The sequence below is a fragment of the Simochromis diagramma genome, unplaced genomic scaffold (assembly GCF_900408965.1).
Source record: "Simochromis diagramma unplaced genomic scaffold, fSimDia1.1 OVJJ01000020.1, whole genome shotgun sequence".
In the NCBI taxonomy this organism is placed as follows: domain Eukaryota; kingdom Metazoa; phylum Chordata; class Actinopteri; order Cichliformes; family Cichlidae; genus Simochromis; species Simochromis diagramma.
Window position 1 is genome coordinate 1 of NW_024387482.1, and position 21,888 is coordinate 21,888.

At 42.6% G+C, this 21,888-nt stretch overlaps 2 long non-coding RNA genes across 2 annotated transcripts; one reads left to right on the forward strand and one right to left on the reverse strand.

The window, feature by feature from the left end:
* Positions 1–11,502: 11,502 nt before the first annotated feature.
* On the reverse strand, positions 11,503–15,993 carry LOC120724475. Its single transcript, XR_005693928.1, has 2 exons — positions 15,283–15,993; positions 11,503–12,516 (listed from the first exon to the last, which is right to left on the reverse strand). It is a non-coding gene; the product is annotated as an uncharacterized LOC120724475 (long non-coding RNA).
* Positions 15,994–17,854: 1,861 nt separating this feature from the next.
* On the forward strand, positions 17,855–20,104 carry LOC120724474. Its single transcript, XR_005693927.1, has 3 exons — positions 17,855–18,692; positions 18,804–18,983; positions 19,116–20,104. It is a non-coding gene; the product is annotated as an uncharacterized LOC120724474 (long non-coding RNA).
* Positions 20,105–21,888: the final 1,784 nt, after the last annotated feature.

Genomic DNA, 21,888 nt, shown 5'->3' on the forward strand with positions numbered 1-21,888 from the left:
AAACAGGCAGCGTTGCAGAGCCCAAAGGGCAGCACCCACTGGAAGAAACCGCATGAGCATATGATACAGTTTTTGCTTCGATTCCTCTGCTACACAAGACTGCCAATAGCCTCGCTAAGTCCAATTTCAAGAACTTCCTCTTGCCAGAATCAAAATCCCTCATCTACACGAGGCAGGGGATAAATCTCTTTCGGGTACTGGTGTGGCCCCGAAACGTCGCACACAAAACCTGTTCCTTCCTGTCCTATCTTTACAATGACTCAAAGAGAGCTGCCCAGGGCTTTTGTATTTCAGATGATTTTGTCCTTCAACTTGTTGCACTTGTTGCTTTGTTCAACACACTTTTCTTAGCAGGTACGTGGATAGTTAGGAGATTGACAGGTGTTTCATTGCCATTCTCTATGGACATGCATGCAGTGAACCTTTCGACCAAGTTGACACATACCAAACAGACGCTAAAACTTGTCTAGATCGATTATTCGAGGCATCCTTGTTGTTCTCTGCTCTTCAGCTTGTCATTCAGATCCAGTCTTTTGGTGTATCATTCTTGAAACTGCCCTCCTCGTATTCCTAGTGCGTGTTCCAGGTTTGGATTCCTCTTTGTTCATTCTTCTCTGCTGTTCTTGGCTTCAATGTAGCCGTGTTCTCGTGGAGGAAGAAACCGAGCTTTGCCTAAAATCCATTCCCGAGAAGGAGAGGACAAATCTGGTATTATGGCAAAACGCTGGTAAAAGTTCTTGTTCATGAAGCTCATGAGCGCGTAGCAGCAGGTCCATTACAGAAGTGACATTAGCGCCATACAGGGCAACTCTGTATTTTTCGAGAGCATGTTTACTAATTAGGTCAATTCTGTCTTTTTCAGGTGGGGGGGCTCTTCAGTTTGTCAAACTCACTCAACATGTGGGTGACAAAGGTTGGGAGCGGCTCGTCCTGAGCCTGAACACGATCCAAAATTCCTCTCAGGATGCTTTCTTGGTTTGTCGGAGGGCAGAAAAACTGTCTTGAACAGTTGACAGAATTGAGCCCATGATGTGATGTGGGAGCTCAGTGCCTTGAACCATTTCCCGGGCTCTTTTGCAAGAAAGTGTGGCAGTTCGTTTAGCATTGAACCTAACTTGCCCATCAGTTAGGTTCAATGAGGCTTTGTATGTGCCAACTGCATTTAACCAGTCCTCAGGTTGCACTTTTCCGTCCCCAGCATACACAGGAGGCTCCAGGTTTGCGTAATGTAAAGCTGCCGCAATCACTCTGGAAGTGCTGCTGAGTTCAAGTGAGTGAGATGGGAGGAAAGGATTTGTAGGTTGAAATGGGTTGCTGGGCAGGAACGGATTGGTACTGTTGGTGGGTTCAGTTTTGTCCATCACATGAACATGAGGTGTCGACGTGGCCATTGGGAAAACAGGAGACTGTGGGACTGCAGGAGGGGGAGAGTTCCCCGTTGTGAGTTGGTCCCACTTAGAGCTGGGCGATATATCGAGTTTTTAAAAAATATCGATATATTTTTATACGAGATATAAGATCTGACAATATCCTTTATATCGATATAGTCTATGTTACGTTATAATTATACTTGTGGAGCCGCAAGTTTGCCTCTCTTTCGTCCACTTTCGTCTTTACGCAACGTTACTCGGCCTCGCCTCTCCTTCACTGAACACAAACTCCCCCTCCTCCCCCATCGCTTCACCTGCAGGAAGCGACAAGATGGACACGGCAAATCTCCATTAACGAGTTACTGCGCATCGCCCCGTGCGTGGGGCTGGACGGCGTCAATGTGTTAGCTAGCTAACCACGCTAACGAGCTAACCACGCTAACGCCATGCAGCCCAGAGGTGCTGCACGGACTAAAATCCTTTCATTTTCTCAAAAGTTGACAGCGCGCCTTATGTATGAATTCTGGTTGTGCTTGATGGCCGCGAACCGATTTTATGTGGAACACGGCGCTCAGCACTCTGTCAAAAAATGTTTTAGTACGACTTTAGTAAGCTACGGAGCTGCACGGCTTGATGGATTTTCGGAGCATTACGGCTGAGCCTCGCGGAGTGATACGTACTGTGCTTCAACGTAATATTACCCTACGTGTATTAGGACCATAAATGGCACCTGTTAAGAGACGTGGTTGCGAAGCGGATTTAAAAACTCCAGGCTGTCAGTCACGCAGTACAAGTTGGGAACGGAGCAGCTGTGAAATCTGTCTTTGTTATTGTGCTCAGCGTCTTTTAGTTTACATTTTGACTGCACAATTGTGAGCTTTTTGTTATGCACAAAAACAACATTGTTTTCTTTTATTTATGGAGCATTATTATTTAATAAATGCTCATAATTTATTTTTGAGTAAATTTTATGTACATCTGCTCTATGTTAATAAAAGTGCCTGTGTGACATCTGGGACACAGCTTTGACTAAGAACTCTCTTCTTGTTCTTACTTTATGGCTTTAAAAAAATATATCGAGATATATATCTTATATCGCCATCCAGCTAAAAAATATCGAGATATGAATTTTGGGTCATATCGCCCAGCCCTAGTCCCACTGCCTTAGTAAACTCTGCTGTATGTTCAGTGAGTCACGTAAACAATCACTAAGCTTATTCACCTCAGTTCTTAACTCCACCACTTGTTGGCTAAGGCTAGGAGTCACATTTTCAACTATCTGGCACATAGGTAATGAGGTAAGTTCCGTGTCTGAGTCAGAGTCGTCTGGGCAGTGTGCCATTGCGATTTCAAAAAAATTAAGCTGCTCCAGGGCACAGCGCAGTTATTGATATAGCAGTAAAAGAGTCAGTTAGGTCAGACTAGAAAGACAATCTTGAACACAATAATGTGTTCAAGATTAAATTTAGAAAAACCACATATAAAATTTCGCCCAAAAACTGAAAATAGACTGGAGTGATCAGAACCATGTTATTACAATAGCATGTCTGCAACACTAGAGCTCAATGCAAGATTAGTTTTAAGTCGTTTCGTTATACTGAGCCGAAGACCAGCACCAACGGTTGTAGTCGGCCAAGCTATCACTTACATGTGCTACAGTCAGTCTCAGCAGAGGGAAAGGGGAATGAAAAGCCAGCAGAAATGTTCATGTCCAGGCTCTCCACAGAAGAATTAATCCTTAGAAGACGAAACCAACAACAAATAACAAATCCACGGAGTCCATTCGCGTCGCGGAGTCAGCTTCTCTCTTTTTCTTTCTCCCAAGCGGAGCAGCGGCACACCGCGGTATCCAGAAATTAGTCGGGTCCCACCTGAGCTGGGGCTGCGGCCATGGCTGGAGAAAACGTCCGAGCGTCCGCAAAACTGGGGGGATTTCTGAGACAGTTCACGTGCTAGAAGTGAAGAATCCTCGGCGGGATGCAAAAATCGTCTGAAGTCCAAGGGGAAAAAGTTCGGGCACCAGTTGTAACGTGCAGTGGAGATGAAGCCAGCCGCAGAGGTGTGCAGGTGGATAGCGAATGAGCAACAGCTTCTGATTTTCCAAAAAGTACTCATTTATTTACAATATCAAAAATAAAAGTGCTACCTCTACCACACATTACTAAAGAGCACACTAGTCCGCGTACACACGGGAGCATCCATTACAGGAGGAGTGCGAAGAAGAACAAAAAGGGGGTGACACCAGTCGTGAGACAGGAGGCGCCGCCATGTGGTGATACACTGCATTACAATAGCAACTGTTACAATATAAATATTGTTCTGAGAGGCTTTTTGTTGCTTGAGTCTGAAATTGATTGTATGTACAATTCATATTCTTATAAAACGGCAGAAATATGGTGTTTTATTAATAAACTTACATTTATGGATATAAAATAGCTAAAAGTATTAACAAATATTTTATAAAAAAACATTTATCATTCTTTCTGGGGAACTTAAAGAAAAAGAATAAAACATTTTCCCATCGTAAAGAAAACTCCCTTAAAATATGGACAATAACAAAACTGCTAAATTCTTCCAGAATCTCTGTGTAGAGGAACCAAAAGAGATGTGCCACAGTTTCTGGATGATCCCCACAGAACGTTCAATTAGTATTTATGTCTCTTTTAAATGTTACCATATAGTGACTGGCTGGGTAACATTTATGAAGAATTTTATAGGAGATTTCCTTCACCTTGTTCACAATTAGATATTTATGGGATCATCCAGACTGTCTTCCAGGTGATATCTGGAACATGTCGGTTCCAGTAAGATATTCTATATATGGGAGAGACATGATATCTTCTTGGAATAAACTACGTATTCTCTTATTGCTGTTACCAAGTTCCTGTGAAAAGCAGATTTTTCCCACTGCTGACTCAGCTGGATCAGGGAGAGTGACTGAGGCAGATATTGAGCTGTCAGTGTTTTTATATAACATTAAAGTCCCTGAGGGTATGGCACCAAGCACCATTGAGAATTCCCCAACACTGTTTGACAAGTTTGACGAGCATCTTGACTTTTGGTCTTTGGATATTAACAGTCCTGGGTATGTGACTTCTTGTTTAACAGAAATGTTACAGAGAGCATTTGCAGTGCAGCCTTTAATTGCTAGTAATTCACATTTTTTTTAGATTTCGACATAAAGCAGATGCCTCAGAGAAATCACTAATAACACTAAGGGCTGGATGGATTTGATTTGCATTCTTCAAGAAGAGTGTGGTGTCATCAGCTAGCTGGCTGATGATGAGCTCCTTATCAGCTGTGCTGATTCCTTGTATAACAGGTCAAATCTCAGGGTGGAGTCTTAATCATTTTAATTGAGCTATTGCCATTCGTGTACAAGGTTTTGATAGCTTTACAGAAAAATGCCAAATTTTTCCAAAGAGTGGAAAATAAATTGATGTTCAATTGTATCAAAAGCCTTTTAAAAATCCAGGAAGAGAATGAAGCTATAGTCAGATACCAAATCAGAGTAATCAAGTAGATCTAAAACCAGTCTCATGTTCTTAGAAAGGTGTCTGTTTCTCATAAAGCCTGATTGTGTCTCATCGATAATTGTGTCCAAGAACTCTTTCATTCTGTTAGCAAGTACTAAAGCCATAATCTCATAGTCATCATTGAGCAGACAGATGGGTCTCCAATTATCAATAAGAAGTAAGTCTTTGTTTGGCTTTGGAATAAGTGTTATGAGACCCTGAGTAAGAGTAGGAGGGAGGATGTTATTCTCTACACTTCCTATGAAAAGCTGCAGTAAGAACGGAGCCAGGAGATTAGAAAATGATTCATAAAACTCTGCAGTTAAACCATCTGTGCCGGGAGATTTGTTGGCCTTAAGTGCAGAAATAGGATTACAAACGTCCTCCACAGTCAGAGGGCTGTCACAGTGACTTCTATCTTCCACAACAATAGTTTTTAGGTTTTTAATATTATTGAGAAACAGCGTTGAGACATATATATTCTACTTTTCTAAATGATTGACTATTTCAATGGAGAACCTAAATGACACGGACCCGTGTTTGTTATTACATATCTCTATTTTGAATGTGACAAGTCTATCATTGCCTGTTATTCATAGGTATTAACAGAGTTTTTGGCCTTTTTTTCCTCTATAAAAGTTAATTGACTCTTTACAGTGGCCTGCTATGGTTAATAATAACATGTTCAGTCATGAGTGAAATCAAAGCTTTTCTTCACTTTAGCATTTAACATTCCCAACAATATAATGTGATACCTTAATTAAAACACAGCTAATAAAACACAATTTTCTTAATGCAAACATCAGTGACTCAACATTAGCAACCAAAGGGTTCAGTCTGCAGCTCACACTCATGTGAAGCTACAGCCTCCCCCTTTAGTCTCTGTCATCCTTCTGCTCCTGCACAAACAAAGCAAGACAAAACCTCCACCCTTCTTCTACAGGCTGGGTGAATTGTTGTGGACATTCACTAATCCTAAAGTCGGCACCGTTTTTGTCTCAGTATCAAGTCAGTTAAACTTTTAGTCGTCAGTCCGTCACAGTCCAGTCACATGCATACATCCACACACATTCATACCAGATATTGCTGATAATGGAGTCTCACGCGCAGCCTATTCGAGCCTCCATCACCAGCAAGATGACGTCATCATTTTAAAGGAAAACAGCTCCTTGTTTTTGGACTGGATTGACTCACTGCAATCCTTTTAGGCTCAGGACTTCTCATGTGATCAATGTCACATATAAGTGAATTTCTCCCAAGCTCATTATAATCATGGAGAAAAACACTTTGCAGCTGTTTCCAGTAAGAATATTTTATAGCGCTTTAAAGTTCAACCTCTCAGGTCTGGATTAAAGAGCTGATTTGTTAAATCGGGAACTCACAAAATACCAAAATATCACCACCGGTGGATCACACCTCTCAGATGTTCTTATTTCAGTGCACTGTAACAAAAGCACAAACAAACGCAACCAATAAAATACTAATAAAGTAACAAATTCTGGGGCCCATTGCAAACATGTCCAAGCATAAAACCATCTTTCTCTCTCTTAGAGAAAGAAAACAATCCAAACCTCACTGATAAAATCAACCTAGTGTCAAGCAAAACCCAAAAATCAACCAAAACTTCACCAGAAAGTTTTCCTCCCTCCCGGGACAATATTGTGCAGGAATACAGGCACCGTAGCTCCTTTTGCACTGACAAAAACATGTTGGATTTACTTGATTCAATAGTGGACACTGGTTGCACACAAAGGTTTTGCTTTGGCAGAAACTTAAACAACTGAGTTAAATCAACACAACCTTTTCATATTCAGTAAACCTGCATGTTGTGTTCATAAAACACGATTGAAACATGTTCAGATGGAGTAAGTTGAGCTCCTGGAACACTTTAATCCTTCAATTGAAATTGAATGGGTCTACAACAACTACCATCCTCCTATCTCTATCCTGGTTGCAGCAGGGCTGGGAAATAACCCTGAAGTGATAGGTTACCAGGCAGGGTACACCCTGGACAGCTCACCAGTCTATCAGATAGAAACACACAGCCGTTTACATTCATGGATAATTTAGCCCAGGACCTTCTTACTGTGGAGCAACAGCACTAACCAGCATGCCAACAATGGAGGAAATACAGGAAAGCTATGATTTCCTGTATTTGAGGCAGAATTATTTTGTTCTTGCCCTTGACAGGTTAATCCACAATAAATAGCAACAGCATGCATGTGGTGTGTGTGTCGTTGTCTGCCTCTTATAACTCCAGTGATTTTCCTGTAGTTTGAAATCTTATGCGGTGTTGACACAATAATTTGTTGTAAACCAGGAAATTCCCAACTGTGGTAGAAAGCACAGCTTAGCCTTAGCAAATGTTCAAAGAAAAGTCGTCACTTCCTGATTTCTGCTTCACTGATAAATATTGTCACACTGGGGTTTTTGCAAATGATATCAGTGAGCACTGTGTGGCAGCTGGAGTCAGACAACTGAAGCTCCCACAATCAAGACCACAAACAGCTTTCAAAGGAGATTTGAAGCTTTTCTGGCAGCAAGCTTCATGATTTATGGGACTGTAACTGGAACAGAAACTACCTGATCACCAATGGTGAGCTGGCATGGAATTATTTTTATGACATTTTATCAAAGTTATAAATAAGCATGGCCATTAACACATAGTGAGTGAGCATGTTGTCCTCCCACGCAGTGAACAGCGGATGCTAATGTTTTTGTCACTTTTTACAGAGTCAAACTCAAAGTAAGGTCAGTGCTTCCACGCGTTAACCCTTTACAGCCGATCGGAGCGGGCACGCTCTGTTTTGCGTAACTATTTTTAAATCCCAGTAGCACTGCAACCACGTAAGCTAGCGCAAAAATTTTTTTTGCATATGAAACCGGAGGAGTTGTACTTACATCTTATGCCATCAGCTTGTCCTAGGTCACGGTTTCCTTCCACATAAAGCTTTGCAAAAACTGCATAAAAAGCGCTTGCAGGAACAAAAACATAATATTCCAGAAACACGCTTTACCGATCCGATCAGCTGTTCATAATACTTCCTACGCTGGAATAGACGTCAGCACGAACTTTTGCATTTCCGCCATTACCTGCCCGAAACCGGAAGTGACGTCATTCTCGCGGAAATGTAGTCTTTTTTACTATCAGGGCCTCAGGGCCTATACTCGTCTTTTTAAAAGTTATCTTTGACTTTATGACTTTCTGTGTCGTTTCTGGGATGCTTAGGACTTGTATTGCACTGCTGGAAATAGTTTATTTTGATGCATATGCTGCTTTTTTGCAAATTTGCATTGTAATATTTATTTTCGTTTTTCCTGCAGTGTATAAAAATTGGTGTATTTCAAAAATAAAACTATGAAGACACTCAAAATAAATTTCCTGTGGTGGGAAACTATTTTGTGCAACTTTTTTGTATTTACAGTTTTGAGGGATAAGCCTCTTAAATTTCTCTAACTACAAATATATGTTAAAAAAGCAAAAACGATTTTCAATTTTTTTGTAGTTTATTGCACTTTTTTGCAATTTATGTAATTACTATGCACTTAATGAATACATATTATTAAAATCTGGGCTATAATGGTTGTATTGATGTATAGCAACTTGAAATGCTCCCAAAAATGGCTCCACAGCATGTAAAAATATAATATAAGCTCTGGCGGACTTGGTTCTATGGTAGGTCTTAAAGGGTTAAACGCTGCACGCTCACACTCTCTCCACACTCGATAGATTATCCATTGTTCAACTGCACACAGCTGCGGTTTTAGTAACGCAGTAACGCAGCGTGCTTACGGGAAAGTAACAGTAATCTAATTACCTTTTTGGCAATAGTAATCCCTCACTTTACTCGTTTCTTGAAAAAAGTAATCGGATTACTGCCCATCTCTGGTTGGAGCTGTGCACTTGTGGGTTCAACCTTGTGTACACGTTTATCTTTGCTGTGTGTACTTGTACCTCTGAGTGGAAGCTGAACTCTTGAGTTCGAGTATCGAAGCATCAGCTGTGACGTTAAAGTCCAAACAGCTCGTTCATTTGACGTGCAAATGAACGAAGGTAACGCCGTTTTCATGTGGATGTGTCACTGAGACACTTTCCACATCCACAGCTCACAAAATGGGAAAACTATAGAAGTATAACAATGAAGAAGTTACTATGTTACGGGTCCCAAGGATGAAGACCTCGATGACAAATATGTTACCTGTAAAAGCAGGTGAAGAGCAGAGTAAGGAAGACACGATGCGTCTCTGCTTTCCTCCAGAACGTGTCTGAGTCTGATTTATTTCACACAAATAAATGCTATAAAACACTAAACATGAGCTTTCAATATACTGTTCAGCTGGTTCCTCATTCACATCAATTACATTTACTTATTTCACAACATCAGTGAAATATTGCTTCGTCAATATGCTAACGGAGGAGATTATCCCCACTGCGAGAGTCACCACATTCCCAAACCAGAAACCGTGGATGGACAGATCGATCCGCACTGCAGTAAACGCCAGGACCGCCTCCTACAACGCGGGTCTCGCCACTGGCGATATGAGCGCCTACAAAGCGGCCTCATACGGCGTGCGGCGCGCGGTGAGAGATGCCAAACGCAGGTACCGGGAACGTGTGGAGTCCCGCTTCCACCAGGGCAACACACGGAGTATGTGGCACGGACTACGCACCATTACGGACTACAAAGCCAGGGACACTGCGCCGATCAACGCCGACTCTGCATTCACCAACGAGCTGAATCAGTTCTACGCCCGTTTCGAGGTTAGCCAGGCGGCTAATGCTATCTACCGCCTGACTACCGAGGACAGTGACGTCATCAGCGAGAGCCCGGTGACCAGCATCGCGGAGCATGACGTCCGAGCGGCACTGAGGAGAGTGAACACAAGGAAAGCGGCGGGGCCAGACGGTATCACCGGCCGTCTGCTGCGCTGCTGTGCTGACCAGCTAGCAGGTGTGTTCACTTACATCTTCAACGAGTCCCTGGCGAAGTCTGTGGTCCCCACATGCTTCAAAAGATCCACCATCATCCCTGTGCCCAAGAACAGCAAACCCTCATCCTTGAACGATTACCGGCCAGTTGCACTGACCTCGGTAGTAATGAAGGTGTTTGAGAGGCTGCTGAAGAACATCATCTCCTCCTCCATCCCAGACACCACAGATCCATTGCAGTTCGCCTACAGATCCAACAGATCCACAGAGGATGCCATCGCCCACGTCCTACACACCACTCTCAGCCACGTGGACAAGAAACAGGGTAACTATGTGCGAATGCTGTTTGTTGATTACAGTTCAGCGTTTAACACAATAGTGCCCTGCAGACTGTTCACAAAGCTGAGGGATCTGGGACTTAACAGCCGTCTGTGTGCATGGGTGTTGGACTTCCTCACTGGCAGAACTCAGGTGGTGAGGGTGGGCAGGTGCTTCTCCAACAGCATCACCATCAACACAGGAGCACCTCAGGGATGTGTCCTCTCGCCACTGCTCTACTCCCTCTACACTTCAGACTGTGTGGCCACCCATGGCTCCAACACCATTGTGAAGTTTGCTGACGACACAGTGGTGTTGGGTGCCATCTCCAACAACGATGAGGCGGCCTACATGGATGAAGTGAAGAATCTGGCATCGTGGTGCCAGGACAACCACCTCCAGCTGAACGTCAGCAAGACCAAGGAGCTGGTGGTGGACTTCAGAAGGGGTCAGCACAGAGACTACAAGCCCATCATCATCAATGGAGCTCCAGTGGAGAGGGTGCAGTCCTTCAAGTATCTTGGTGTCCACATCTCCTCAGACCTGACATGGGCTGCCCACATTCAGGTCCAGACCAAAAAGGCTAGGCAGCGCCTGTATCACCTACGACAACTGAGGAAGTTCAGGGTCTCTCCAAAGATCCTCAGGATTTTCTATACAGGCGCTGTGGAGAGCATCCTCACACAGAACATGACATCGTGGTTTGGGAACAGCTGTGTGAAGGACCAAAAAGCTCTCCAGAGAGTGATCCGTACAGCAGAACGCTGCTGCAGGATTGCTCTCCCCCCGCTTCAGGACACCTACACCAGGAGATGCCGCACTAGAGCAGATACTGAAGGACCCGTCCCATCCTGGCAACAAACTGTTCCAACTTCTGCAATCTGGTAGAAGGTTCCGCATCTTCCGGGCAAGGACAGAGAGACTCAAGAGGAGCTTCTATCCCCAAGCCATCCGTGCCCTAAACACACACACCCGCCCTCTCACATCATCTATAATTGACTGAGACAGGACTCTTCCAGACACTCTAAACCAAGGCACAATGTACATTTCAATTCCTTTAATTTTAAATATGTTTATATTGTCTATCCTGTAAAATAGTCAAATGTCTATTCATATTAATATACAGAATTCACCTGCTTGCTGCTACTACTGCACATTCACCCAGTGTATATACTATATGTCTGTGTATGTATATATATATATATATATATATATATATATATAATGTTCTTCCTCTACACCCCCCCCCCCCCCCAATTTTTGCACATGTCGAGGAGCGTGTCAGGCTACATTTCACTGTGTGTTATACTTGTTTAACTATGCATGTGACAAATAAAGAACCTTGAACCCTTGAAATATACTCTTTTTAACTGGTTCAGTTTCTCAAGTTCACACTTCTTTCCATAACAGCTACATCCTTTTATCATATCAATAAACACATCACATTGTCTTCTGCAGTGTCTTACTGGCTAAACAGTTCTATTCAATAACAGCATTGGTAAATACATTACATTTGTTCCCTCCAGTAATTTACTGGCAAAATCACTATTTAGTGCATCATGAAACACAGCTTGTTTAATCAACCCATGAATGCCTCTGTTAGCTACACAGAGTTGCTCAGAGTGCTTGTGTTACACTAGCTAATCTACTCAGTCACTTTAACAGAACTATTAACATTCACATCTCACAGAACTGATTTGATTGGAGCATTACAACACGTTTGCACAGAGCATAGGAGCGCACTGACTCTGCTTCACGAGCGCTCCACCTAACGAGCGGGCTCGCGGTGCGGTCGCGCGGGACACTCCTCTGGTTTTCTCCCGTGTTTACATATAAATAACTTTGGCGGACCGCCTTAACTCTCCCATTCACATTAACGTGGGTAACCATGGTGACAATAAACAACATTTTCGGTGCGAGCACCGTGTACCGACCTGTAAAAGCAGGTGAAGAGCAGAGTAAGGAAGACACGATGCGTCTCTGCTTTCCTCCAGAACGTGTCTGAGGAAGCAGCGGAAGGTGGGCTCCACTTACTGCTCCCCGAAACCCCGGAGCAAGCACCAAAGTTCCGCCCTCACTGCTTTCTAACATAAAATGAATCCCTGTTACATGGATTTTCTATCCTCTTAAAGAAACTGAAAATAAATACATATAGCAATGAAAAATGTCCCGTTACATGAGTGTTTTACACAAAATAATATTCATGTGGTCATTCCCTCACAGGGGTGCCACAACTACACTGCTGTTTTGACAGAGACACAGTGTGTTTATCTAACTTGGCTGAAGCCAAAGTTCTCCAGACAAATTCAGTCTGTTTCTGCCAAGTGTGAACTCACTGGATGAGCGCCAGATACACAGAATCAAAAAGGGATAAATTAGTTTTCTTATGTCATGTTCCCGTCACAAACTGGCTCAAGGAGAGGGGAAGCAGGAGTCCACAGATGAAATGTTCCTATAAATAAAGTGGAATTTATTCAAACTTTACCAAAACTTCAACACATCAAATACAAGCAGCTCAGCAGGGAGTGGATGTGTGTTGCATGTGCCAGGTGGATGCAGAGAGAGGCCAGGGCCACGTTCAAACCTGAACACGCTGCACAGTGTTTTGTTCCATTTGTTAGGGATGAATGAAATGCTTCCTTGAAAGGATGTGTGCAGTCACCAGTGGGCGTGGAAGCATGTGCGCCCTCATTTGGTGGGTGTGCAAGAAAAGTCATCCTGTCACACAGCAATGCCTACATAAATCACACCACTCTGCTTAAAATAATAATGTTTAGTGAAGCAGGTGAAGCAAAGGGCTGCTTTTAATAGGCTGGGAGACCCAGGTGTGCTGCTTTAGCTGCTGAGCCTCTTATGACAGAACAGCGGAGAGTGGTAAGAAGGGAGGAGGGGGTCTGGCTGTGTTTGTGAACGATAGATGGTGTAACTCTGGGCATTTCTCTATCAAAGAGACGCTATGCTGTAAGGACATTGAGCTGCTAGCGGTTAGCATGAGACCGTACTATCTACCACGAGAGTTTACACACGTGATTATGATAGCTGTGTATGTCCCGCCCTCTGCTAACGCTGCAGCAGCCTGTGAGGTCCTGCACACTGTAACCAGCAGACTCCAAACACAGCACCCTCAGGCCCTTTTCCTGATCTCTGGGGACTTTAAAGATGATGTAACCATTTAAACATGTGGAGAGAACGTTTGGCCGACAGTCCTGGGACGACTGCAGAACAATGGTTTGTTTTTAATGATAAAGCTTCATAATGGAAATAAATGCTGAGCCTGTTTCATGATGTTGGCCCTGCAGCATCAGGCAGGATTAATACTGTAACAAACGTGTGTCACAGTTATAATGACTTTAAATGAAGACTTGGGTTGGATGGAGATGTCAGCTGGATTTGTGCTGACTGTCACTTTAAATGTTTTCTGTTCAGCTTCTAAATCTACTTTTGTATAATGTTTGCTGAGTTTTGCACTTCATGACGCTTTTAAGAAGAGCCAATAAATCCTGACTTTACACAAAAAGAAAGGTTTAATGTGTTTAGTGTGACAGTGGAGGAGAGCGCACATAATAAGAGTCATTAACAGAATGGTGACAATTATAATCTGTCTCATTTTAGGAGCAGCTCACAGGCACAACAGACTACAGAGCAATCAAAGCACCAGTTAAACGTCCATGTGACCGGCTTACAGCCAATGAACAATCAGTCCCCACTGTCCCCACCAACATCACTGTACTGGAAAGACTGTGCTGCCATGGTCAGAGATGAACTGGTACTAAAATGTAAGGCAGCTGATGTGTGTGGCCTTAGCAGCACAAATGCATCACGGCTGCAACGCTGCAGTGTGTTTAAACATTTGAACATTTCTGTGGCTTCAAACCAGCAGCTCCTCTGTACTCAGTCGTGTTTGTGTGTCTGTCAAAGTGATTGTTGTCTTTAAAAAGCCTTTTGTGTTTGGGTTTTGTGAGCAGTGCCGAGCTTCTCTGTAGTCTAAGCTGAGTCGATATATTTGATTCCATGTTTGGTGTGATTTTCTTTCTTTCTTTCATTTTTGATGTACTGCAGAATATTTGTATAAAATCCAGGCCAGGAAAATCTCCTTCATGTGTTTCTGTGTTTTGTCTTCAGCTACGTTGACACAAAGGCCTCTGCTGTGACGCTCACACCTTTGATAAAGTCTGGAGAGTGTCAGCTTCCTGTTTATAGATACAAAAATATGTAATGTTGTGAACTCTGGCCGCAGCGGCGCAAGAAAAAGGAGAATTACGGGAAGCACTCACAACAGGTAAAATCAAAATAACAAAGTAAAGTACGATAAAATAAAAAACAACAAAAGAACAACACAATATACTTCCCCGTACTGTTACTGCTAACCTCTGTTAACCTAGTAACTCTTACCTTCTAACTGACAGCTGGCCAATAAACGAGCTCCATAAACGCTCCATATTCACCTTTACATGGAACATAAAGGGAAAAGAAGAAACACAGTGCTGTGTCAGCGTTAGACATATAGATATATCCTTGCTTTTAATACATTTGAAGGTGGGTGGGAGAGGTGCTTCTCCGCGTAGTCTACGGTCTCTTTGGGATCGGTAAAGCTTTTCCTCACATCACCATGGCTCACTAACAGCTTTGCAGGGTATAGCAGTCTGTACCTGACGCCGGTCATCCCACGTAGTCTTCCTCTCATATTTGCAAATGCGGCTCTGCGTTTCCAACAGAGGGAGGGAAATCTGGGAGGATGTTTATTTTAAAAACCCTTATACATCAGGTTCTTGTTCTCTGCAGCTTTCAGCAGAATTTCCTCACCAATGTGGTAGTAGTGCAATCTCAAGATGATGGGCCGAGGAAGATGACTTTGTTTGGGACGCTGGCGATTCGCTCTATGTGCTCGATCGATGAGTGGCTTCTCCTCGAGAGATAGCGCCTCCGCCAACAGGTGTGAACCAACTCAGTCATCTTGGGTCCCTCTGTGCCTTCTCCTGCAGTTCTTAAATGATTCCTCCTGGAGTGCCTCAAGAGCTCCACATCTCTCATCTAACTTCTTTACCTCCGCAGACAAACGCTCCACAGTGGCCTGGAGAGTGGCGATGGTGTCAGAGTGGTTCGAGGCACAGTCCTGCAGTTCAGTCAAAGTGTTATCATGCCTGGCCACGTCGCTTTTTATGTCCGAAATTGAGGGCTGGATGCTCTGGTTCAAGGATGATATCTCGCCTCCTATGGTGGTAGAAAACTCTAATATGCAAGTGTCCAGTGCTAGTTAGTTAGTTCTAGTTCTAGTGGTTAGTGGGGCTTTATTTGATGATTCTAGTGTGTGTTACATTGTTGTCATATTGTTGAGTCGCAGAGCTGTACAGTGTTACAGTTTCTATAGAGTCTGGTATAAGGAACTCAGATCCCTCTGTGAATAATGTTCACTGAAACTGATCTGTAGTTAATGAACTAGTCAGGATTTACACTGAGAACGTTTCTGCCATTACATGGCCTGTATTTGTAGAGCGCTTTACTCGTCCCTAAGGACCCCAAAGTGCTTTTTTGCCCAAGGACACAACGACCGAGACTGTCCAAGACGGGGCTCGAACCGGCAACCTTCCGATTACAAGACGAGCTGCCAACTCTTGAGCCACGATCGGCCCACATATTGTTGTCTTTTGTTGCAGACACCAAGTGTTGAGATCCTGTCTCAACCTCCTACATTCTTCCAGCAGGTTACACATTATTGTTTGTATTTGGAATCAAATATATGTGTCAGTTGGGCCTAGTGCAGGGTCAGCAACCTTTAACACCCAAAGAGCCTTTTGGACCCGGTTTCCACGCAAAGGGTCAGGGTTCGGGAAAACACTGGGAGCCGCAAATACTTTGTGACATCTAAAATGAAGATAACACTGTGTATATTGTTTTTACCTTTATGCTTTGTGTGAACAACTACAGTGTGTTGCTTATGAAATCCATGAAGTGCTACAGAGAAAATGACATTTTATTTATGTAATGAACACATTTTGAGCTCTTAAAGAAACATAACAAAGGAAAGCTGAACTACAATGATCCATGTAGCAAACACAAACTGTTATATCGCCTTTGGGCTTTTGGAGCCTTGACCTGACTTTTAAAAAAAGCGGGTTCATGCAAACATCGTCGGGTCTGCCGTGATATGTTTACAACGGGACTAATTTAGTCTTTAACTGAATTAACACAAGTCTAGGCTCTGCCTGTGACAGCTGATCTGAGTGTTTCAGTGGCAATTTAGATTGAGGGTCCTGGAAATAAAGCTGTGAGGCTTGACAACTAATCGAATGGTTGAGCCTACTTTACTTGATCTTTTGAATCAATATCAGACTTTACCTGCTTTAACAAACAGGCCTGTAGTCTCTGATGTTACTTTTTTGTACTATTTGTTTTATATTTCATGGACTCTCGATACACTGGCTATAGCAGATGTTCTGCAAAAGATTCCTCGAGGACAGAGTTGAGTCATGGATGAAACCGTTTTCTTCCCATGTGGAAGTGACAAACAGGCACGAGAGAGGCAGCCAGATGTTTGCTGTCAACAGCCTGTCAACAGCCTGAAGACTAATTAGATCGCGAGATAGTGTCTGTCTCCTGCATCCAAACTGGAAGCTGGTTCCACAGAAGAGGGGCCTGAAAACTGAAGGCTCTGCCTCCCATTCTACTTTTAAATACTCTAGGAACAACAAGTAGGCCTGCACAGCGAGAGCGAAGTCTTTTATAAGTTACCTTGACTTTTCTTCTGTGGTGTTTGCATGCTGTCCCTTCACTCAGCACTGTGGCACTCTGACAACTTCAATTATTAACAAGCTCCTTTTGCTTTGGTGTGTACTCTCGGTGTGTTTCGATTTTTTCTGTGTTGGAAAAAAAAAGGCAGAAAAGACGAACTTTAGACTGCAAGGGTAAGCACCGGCTGACTGATTGTTAGTTTGTTGTGTGTGTGAAGTAGACAAGGGGACAATTTTGGGAGCTTTCTTTTTTTTGAACGAGAACAATAAGGAGCTCAAAGAGCCTCAGAGGACGTGTTTTTCAGCAATAATACAGCCCGTATGTGTGTTTGTGTAAGGGCCTCCAAGTGTGATGGGCCAGTGTCTGTAATGAGTGGGAGGTAAACAGGGCCGAGTTCTTATTTATTCATAAGGAAAACAGAGGATGTGCACTGAATGGGAATAAGTGTGTGATGATTTATTTAGAGCTATTTGTTTCAGGCCACACAGGCTAATTTCCTTCTAAAACAACTAGTGGTCTTTATCCAACTCTGCCCCCACTGTCTCTGGGTATGTTCCTCCTTTTTACTATCTCAAAAGAACAAACAGAACAATTTGTACTTTTGTGCAATTGCTTTTACAGTTTAACACAAGCATAAACAGGAATAACTTGTGCAAAAAGGGTCAAGAAGTCACGAAAGAGGTCCAAAAAGAAAATATAAATGAAGAGGAAAAGTGTCTGTTGAGAACAACATAAGTTGTATAAAAGATGGACATAGCAGCTTGAGGTTTTCTGAGTCTGAAGAGTCCTCCAGTCCTGGAGTTTCTGTTTCTTCATGATCACTTTGGTCATCTACAGAAATTTCTTTTAGGATGCTGTCCTTTGCTCCTGTTTCTTCTGTTTTCTCAGGGGACTCTGTGTCCACTGAGTGAAGACAGGCCTCATCAGTCTGCGTGGACACTGGATCTCCCTTCTCCACAGTTGAGCTTTGAGACAGATTCCTCAAGGTGTGATATATTTTCTTTCAAGCTCTCACATTCTGCCTCTTTGGCTTGTAGATGTGAAGTCAGACTATCAAAGGCAGCGGAAGAAGTACTTTGATATTCAAGACTTGACTCCTCCTTTTTCTCCAAAGTATTCTTTAGTATGGAAGACTCTGATGTCAGACTGTCAACTTGGCCTCTGAGTGGAAAGACATTCAGAAGTTGATTCTCAGTGAATCTGTTTAAGGAGCACATGTAAACACAAAAAAGACAAAAATCTCTTCAATGTAAGATCTGATCTTTTTATATTATAATGAGCCTTTAAAATGTCAGAAAATATTTGCCTTCACATTAAAAAATTATCTTCCCCAAAGGCTTGTCTGCTTGTACAAATGACCATAAATAAAGTGTTAAAGGGGCAAATTTCACTCGCTGACTGATCGAGTCACAGCTTTAGAGAAGAGGTTTTCTCTCATAGTCGAGAAGTTTGCTGAAGTTTAAGCGTCAGAAACAGTTCAATAAAATAAAAATTTCAACTTCACTGTAGAAGGAAGTACCTGTTAGATAGGTGGTGAGTGGTGATGAAGACTGTCATTTCCAAAACACTGGCCGCCCCCACCCCACGGTCCGCAGCGCTGTTGAAAAGGCTGTGGAAGTCCCTGTATTAAACACGTAGACCTGTGACACAAAAATCACCAAACTCGGACGACCACAGACTGTTTTCCTTCGTGGTGATGAAGGAAAACGCTGGGTTGGCATGTAAAAGGGAAGACCTTCATTGCAGTACTTCTAACAAAAGAGCTCTCCCACCAAATACGTGGACCTTACCAAGAAAATGCAAAGAGGACTGTTTTTCTAGTGAACACAGGTACCTGTGCCAGAAATGTCTGTGAACTTGTTTATTCGGATTCAGCTGGTGTGACATTGTGCTTGATTTTTGTCTGTGTGTCATTCTGTATCTCTGCTCTGTGCTCCACAGCTGCTTCTGTAGTTCAGCAAGCAGCTGCAGTCAGGACTCACTCTGACCTCAGTGTGGGAGAGTATACAGATCTGGAGGAGACCTTAGCATGGACTGACCAACGGTGGAGTCGACAGATAATAGAAAATCAGGTGTGCTTAAGCTGAGATGCTGCAGCCCTGCCTGATACCTCACCTCACAGTAAATGATCATTTCCATTTTAAGCATTTCCAAATAATCATTTTCCATACTGCCAGTATAAATATACACAGTATGCTGCCATCACTACAATATACATGTTTTACACACTCCTTTTGTTGTTGACATTTACAGGCTGTGTGCAAAAGGCGATGAACGAGTGCGGAGCTTTGTAAGAGTGAAGGAGGGGAAAATGCAAAGGGCAGAGGTCAAAGTCAGAAGAATAAAAAACACAGATATTCAATAATGAAGCGCATTAGGGAAAAGTGTTCCTCCATCTACCTCCAGTCTGCTGAACTGCTCAGCCTTATAGCAGGATATCTCAGCGTTAATGGGTCCAGGTGGAGGAGGGCGTGCTCCGATACGGGTCCAGGAGGATACGGAAACAACGGACGATCAGGAGGCCCAAGAAGATGAAGAGGATGAGGACGAAAATGAAGGCCGCCCTTTGCTCGAGTGTGAGGAAGGCTTTTCTTTTCCATCTCCCATTTTTCTGCCCTCAGAAATGCCTGTGACCTGTTCTTTCTTTTCTATTCTTTCTGTCTGACTCACCCTGCTTTCTCCCTTTCACTTTACCCCTCCTTTCCCCTTTAACCAGACAGTTTCACAAAACCAATATTTTCTGCTGAGAGCGTGAATCCGTCATGCAGAAATACTGTGATTTACCAGAGACACTGTGATGAACTATGAATATTGTAATTTTAAATTAATACTATGCTTTAGCACAAAAACTATCATTTGGCAGAAATACTGTGTTTCAGCACAAATATTATAACATAGCAGAAATGCTGTATTTAGAAAGAAAAATATAATATAGTAGAAATAGTATGATTTGGCAGAAATACTATATTTAGCACACATACTGTAACATGACAGAAATTCCTCCAATTAGTAGTAATACTTTAACATAACACAAATGTTATGATTTGGCAAAAATACTATGATTTAGCAGAAATACTAAGATGTAGTAAAAGTACTTTGATTTAACAGAAATACAATTATGGAGGAGTAATACTTTAAAATGGGAGAAATATTGATACACACACACACACAGAGCCTAAAGGGAAGAGTATTTGTGCCATGGAGTGTTAACAAGAATGTGAGGTCCATATTAGAAAAGCTGGTAGAATCATAAAAGTTTGCAGAATTGTAATAAAGTGATGAACATGAATTACTGGTCTGTGACAGTGTATTAATTTGTAGGGAAAAAAACATGTTGACCAAGGTGGAATCGAACCCACGATCTTTGGCTTGCAGACCCGTGTCACTGAATCCGGTGTGTCCACGGTCCAACACGTGCACGCAGATGGTGCTGACCGGTGCCCAAACACACCAGAACACCAAATAAGTAAAATAACACAAATACGAACTTCTCCGTGGCTCGTCGGGATGGCAACTGCTCCAAAAGTGACACATGAAATAGGCTGACATTTGAGTTTGACACGGGAGGTGAGGGGGTGTTTTGAATATGCTCGACTCCGTCACCAGGTTGCGCACAGCATCACCGGCAAGGGGGCTTGGTTTGAGAGGTTTTTGGCATCTGTGATGTGATTTACAACCATCCACCCATGTACAGCAAGAAGCCGCACTCACAACCGTGGGCATCAGCAAGTTGGTGACATTTAAACAAAACAGCATTCCATCTGAAACTCTCTTATTGTACCCAAAATACACATTTTAGTGATTACATGTGGCTTCATTAATTATGTTCAAAAGGATGAATACATAACGCAAGTAATAACTTTATGATCAGTCAGTGAATGAAGGAGCTCAAGAGTGCAAATATAGTTGCAATAAAGTGACAAATATGCCCGAGTGTGTTTGTACCACTTTTGCCTCCCTCTTAGTGTCCTCGTCCATGTTTTCCATCTTTTTTAATGTTTTTTTTCATGTCATGAAGGTTTTTTTTCTTATATTTGACTGTGCAATAATCACTGTGCAATATACTCACTCAAATGAGCAATCCTATTTATCCATATTGTATATTCTGTATCTATATATGTGTATATATAGTGTATTTATGCTTATATCCTTACTCTCATTCCCCTTAATGTATCTGTAACATGCAACTTCTTTCGGTGCTTTGCTACTGGAAACTGAATTTCCCGGAGGAACCCACCCGAGGGATTAATAAAGTTTCATCTAATCTAATATTTGCCCCAGAATATACCAGCAGCCTGAGGCGAGCTTACCACAGCTCCTGCTCTGAAAGCAGACAGGCAGCTGTTTCAGAGGTGGACTTCTGCAGAGAGATTGAATGAACTATTCCCAAACTTTTGCTGATTGATTTATAACACCTGAGGGCAGCATGTGCTTGTCTGGGTTGGTTCTGCTGCACACGATCGTAGAGAGGCGAGTCTGCGTCAGGGATCAGCTGAGCCACTGTGTCTGTGTGAGTAAGACAAGAGCATGAAAAAGAGAAAACATTTTTACAGGAATACAAACTGGGCAAAATGTAGTGAATCACAATTACATGTTGCAGAGCATTATTCTGTCCTGTGTTGATGCTGAGTTCAAGGTACGCCAGAGACACAATGTGTCACCAACAAACATTTGTGGAAAATTACAATTTTTGTACATTGAATAAAAGCTTAAGATAGTTAGACTCTTTTCTTGGTATTGAATGGGAGAGCATATAATGTCATTGTGCTTTTGGAATGATGATAAAGAAAAAAAAGCTTAAATAGGTTAAAAAGATGAGTCTTGAACTGCTTTTTGAGTATACTGAGCTCATGGATCAAAGAATCGAGGAGAGAGATTTCAAGAGTAAGGGTCACGATTGCAAAGGCTCAGTTAGCTTTAGTTAGTTTTTCTTCTAGATTCAGGGATGGATAATAAGCTCTGATCAGGCGACCCAAAAGTCCTGGTGAAAAGTTCATCTGTGTACAGATATGCTTCACCATGAAGA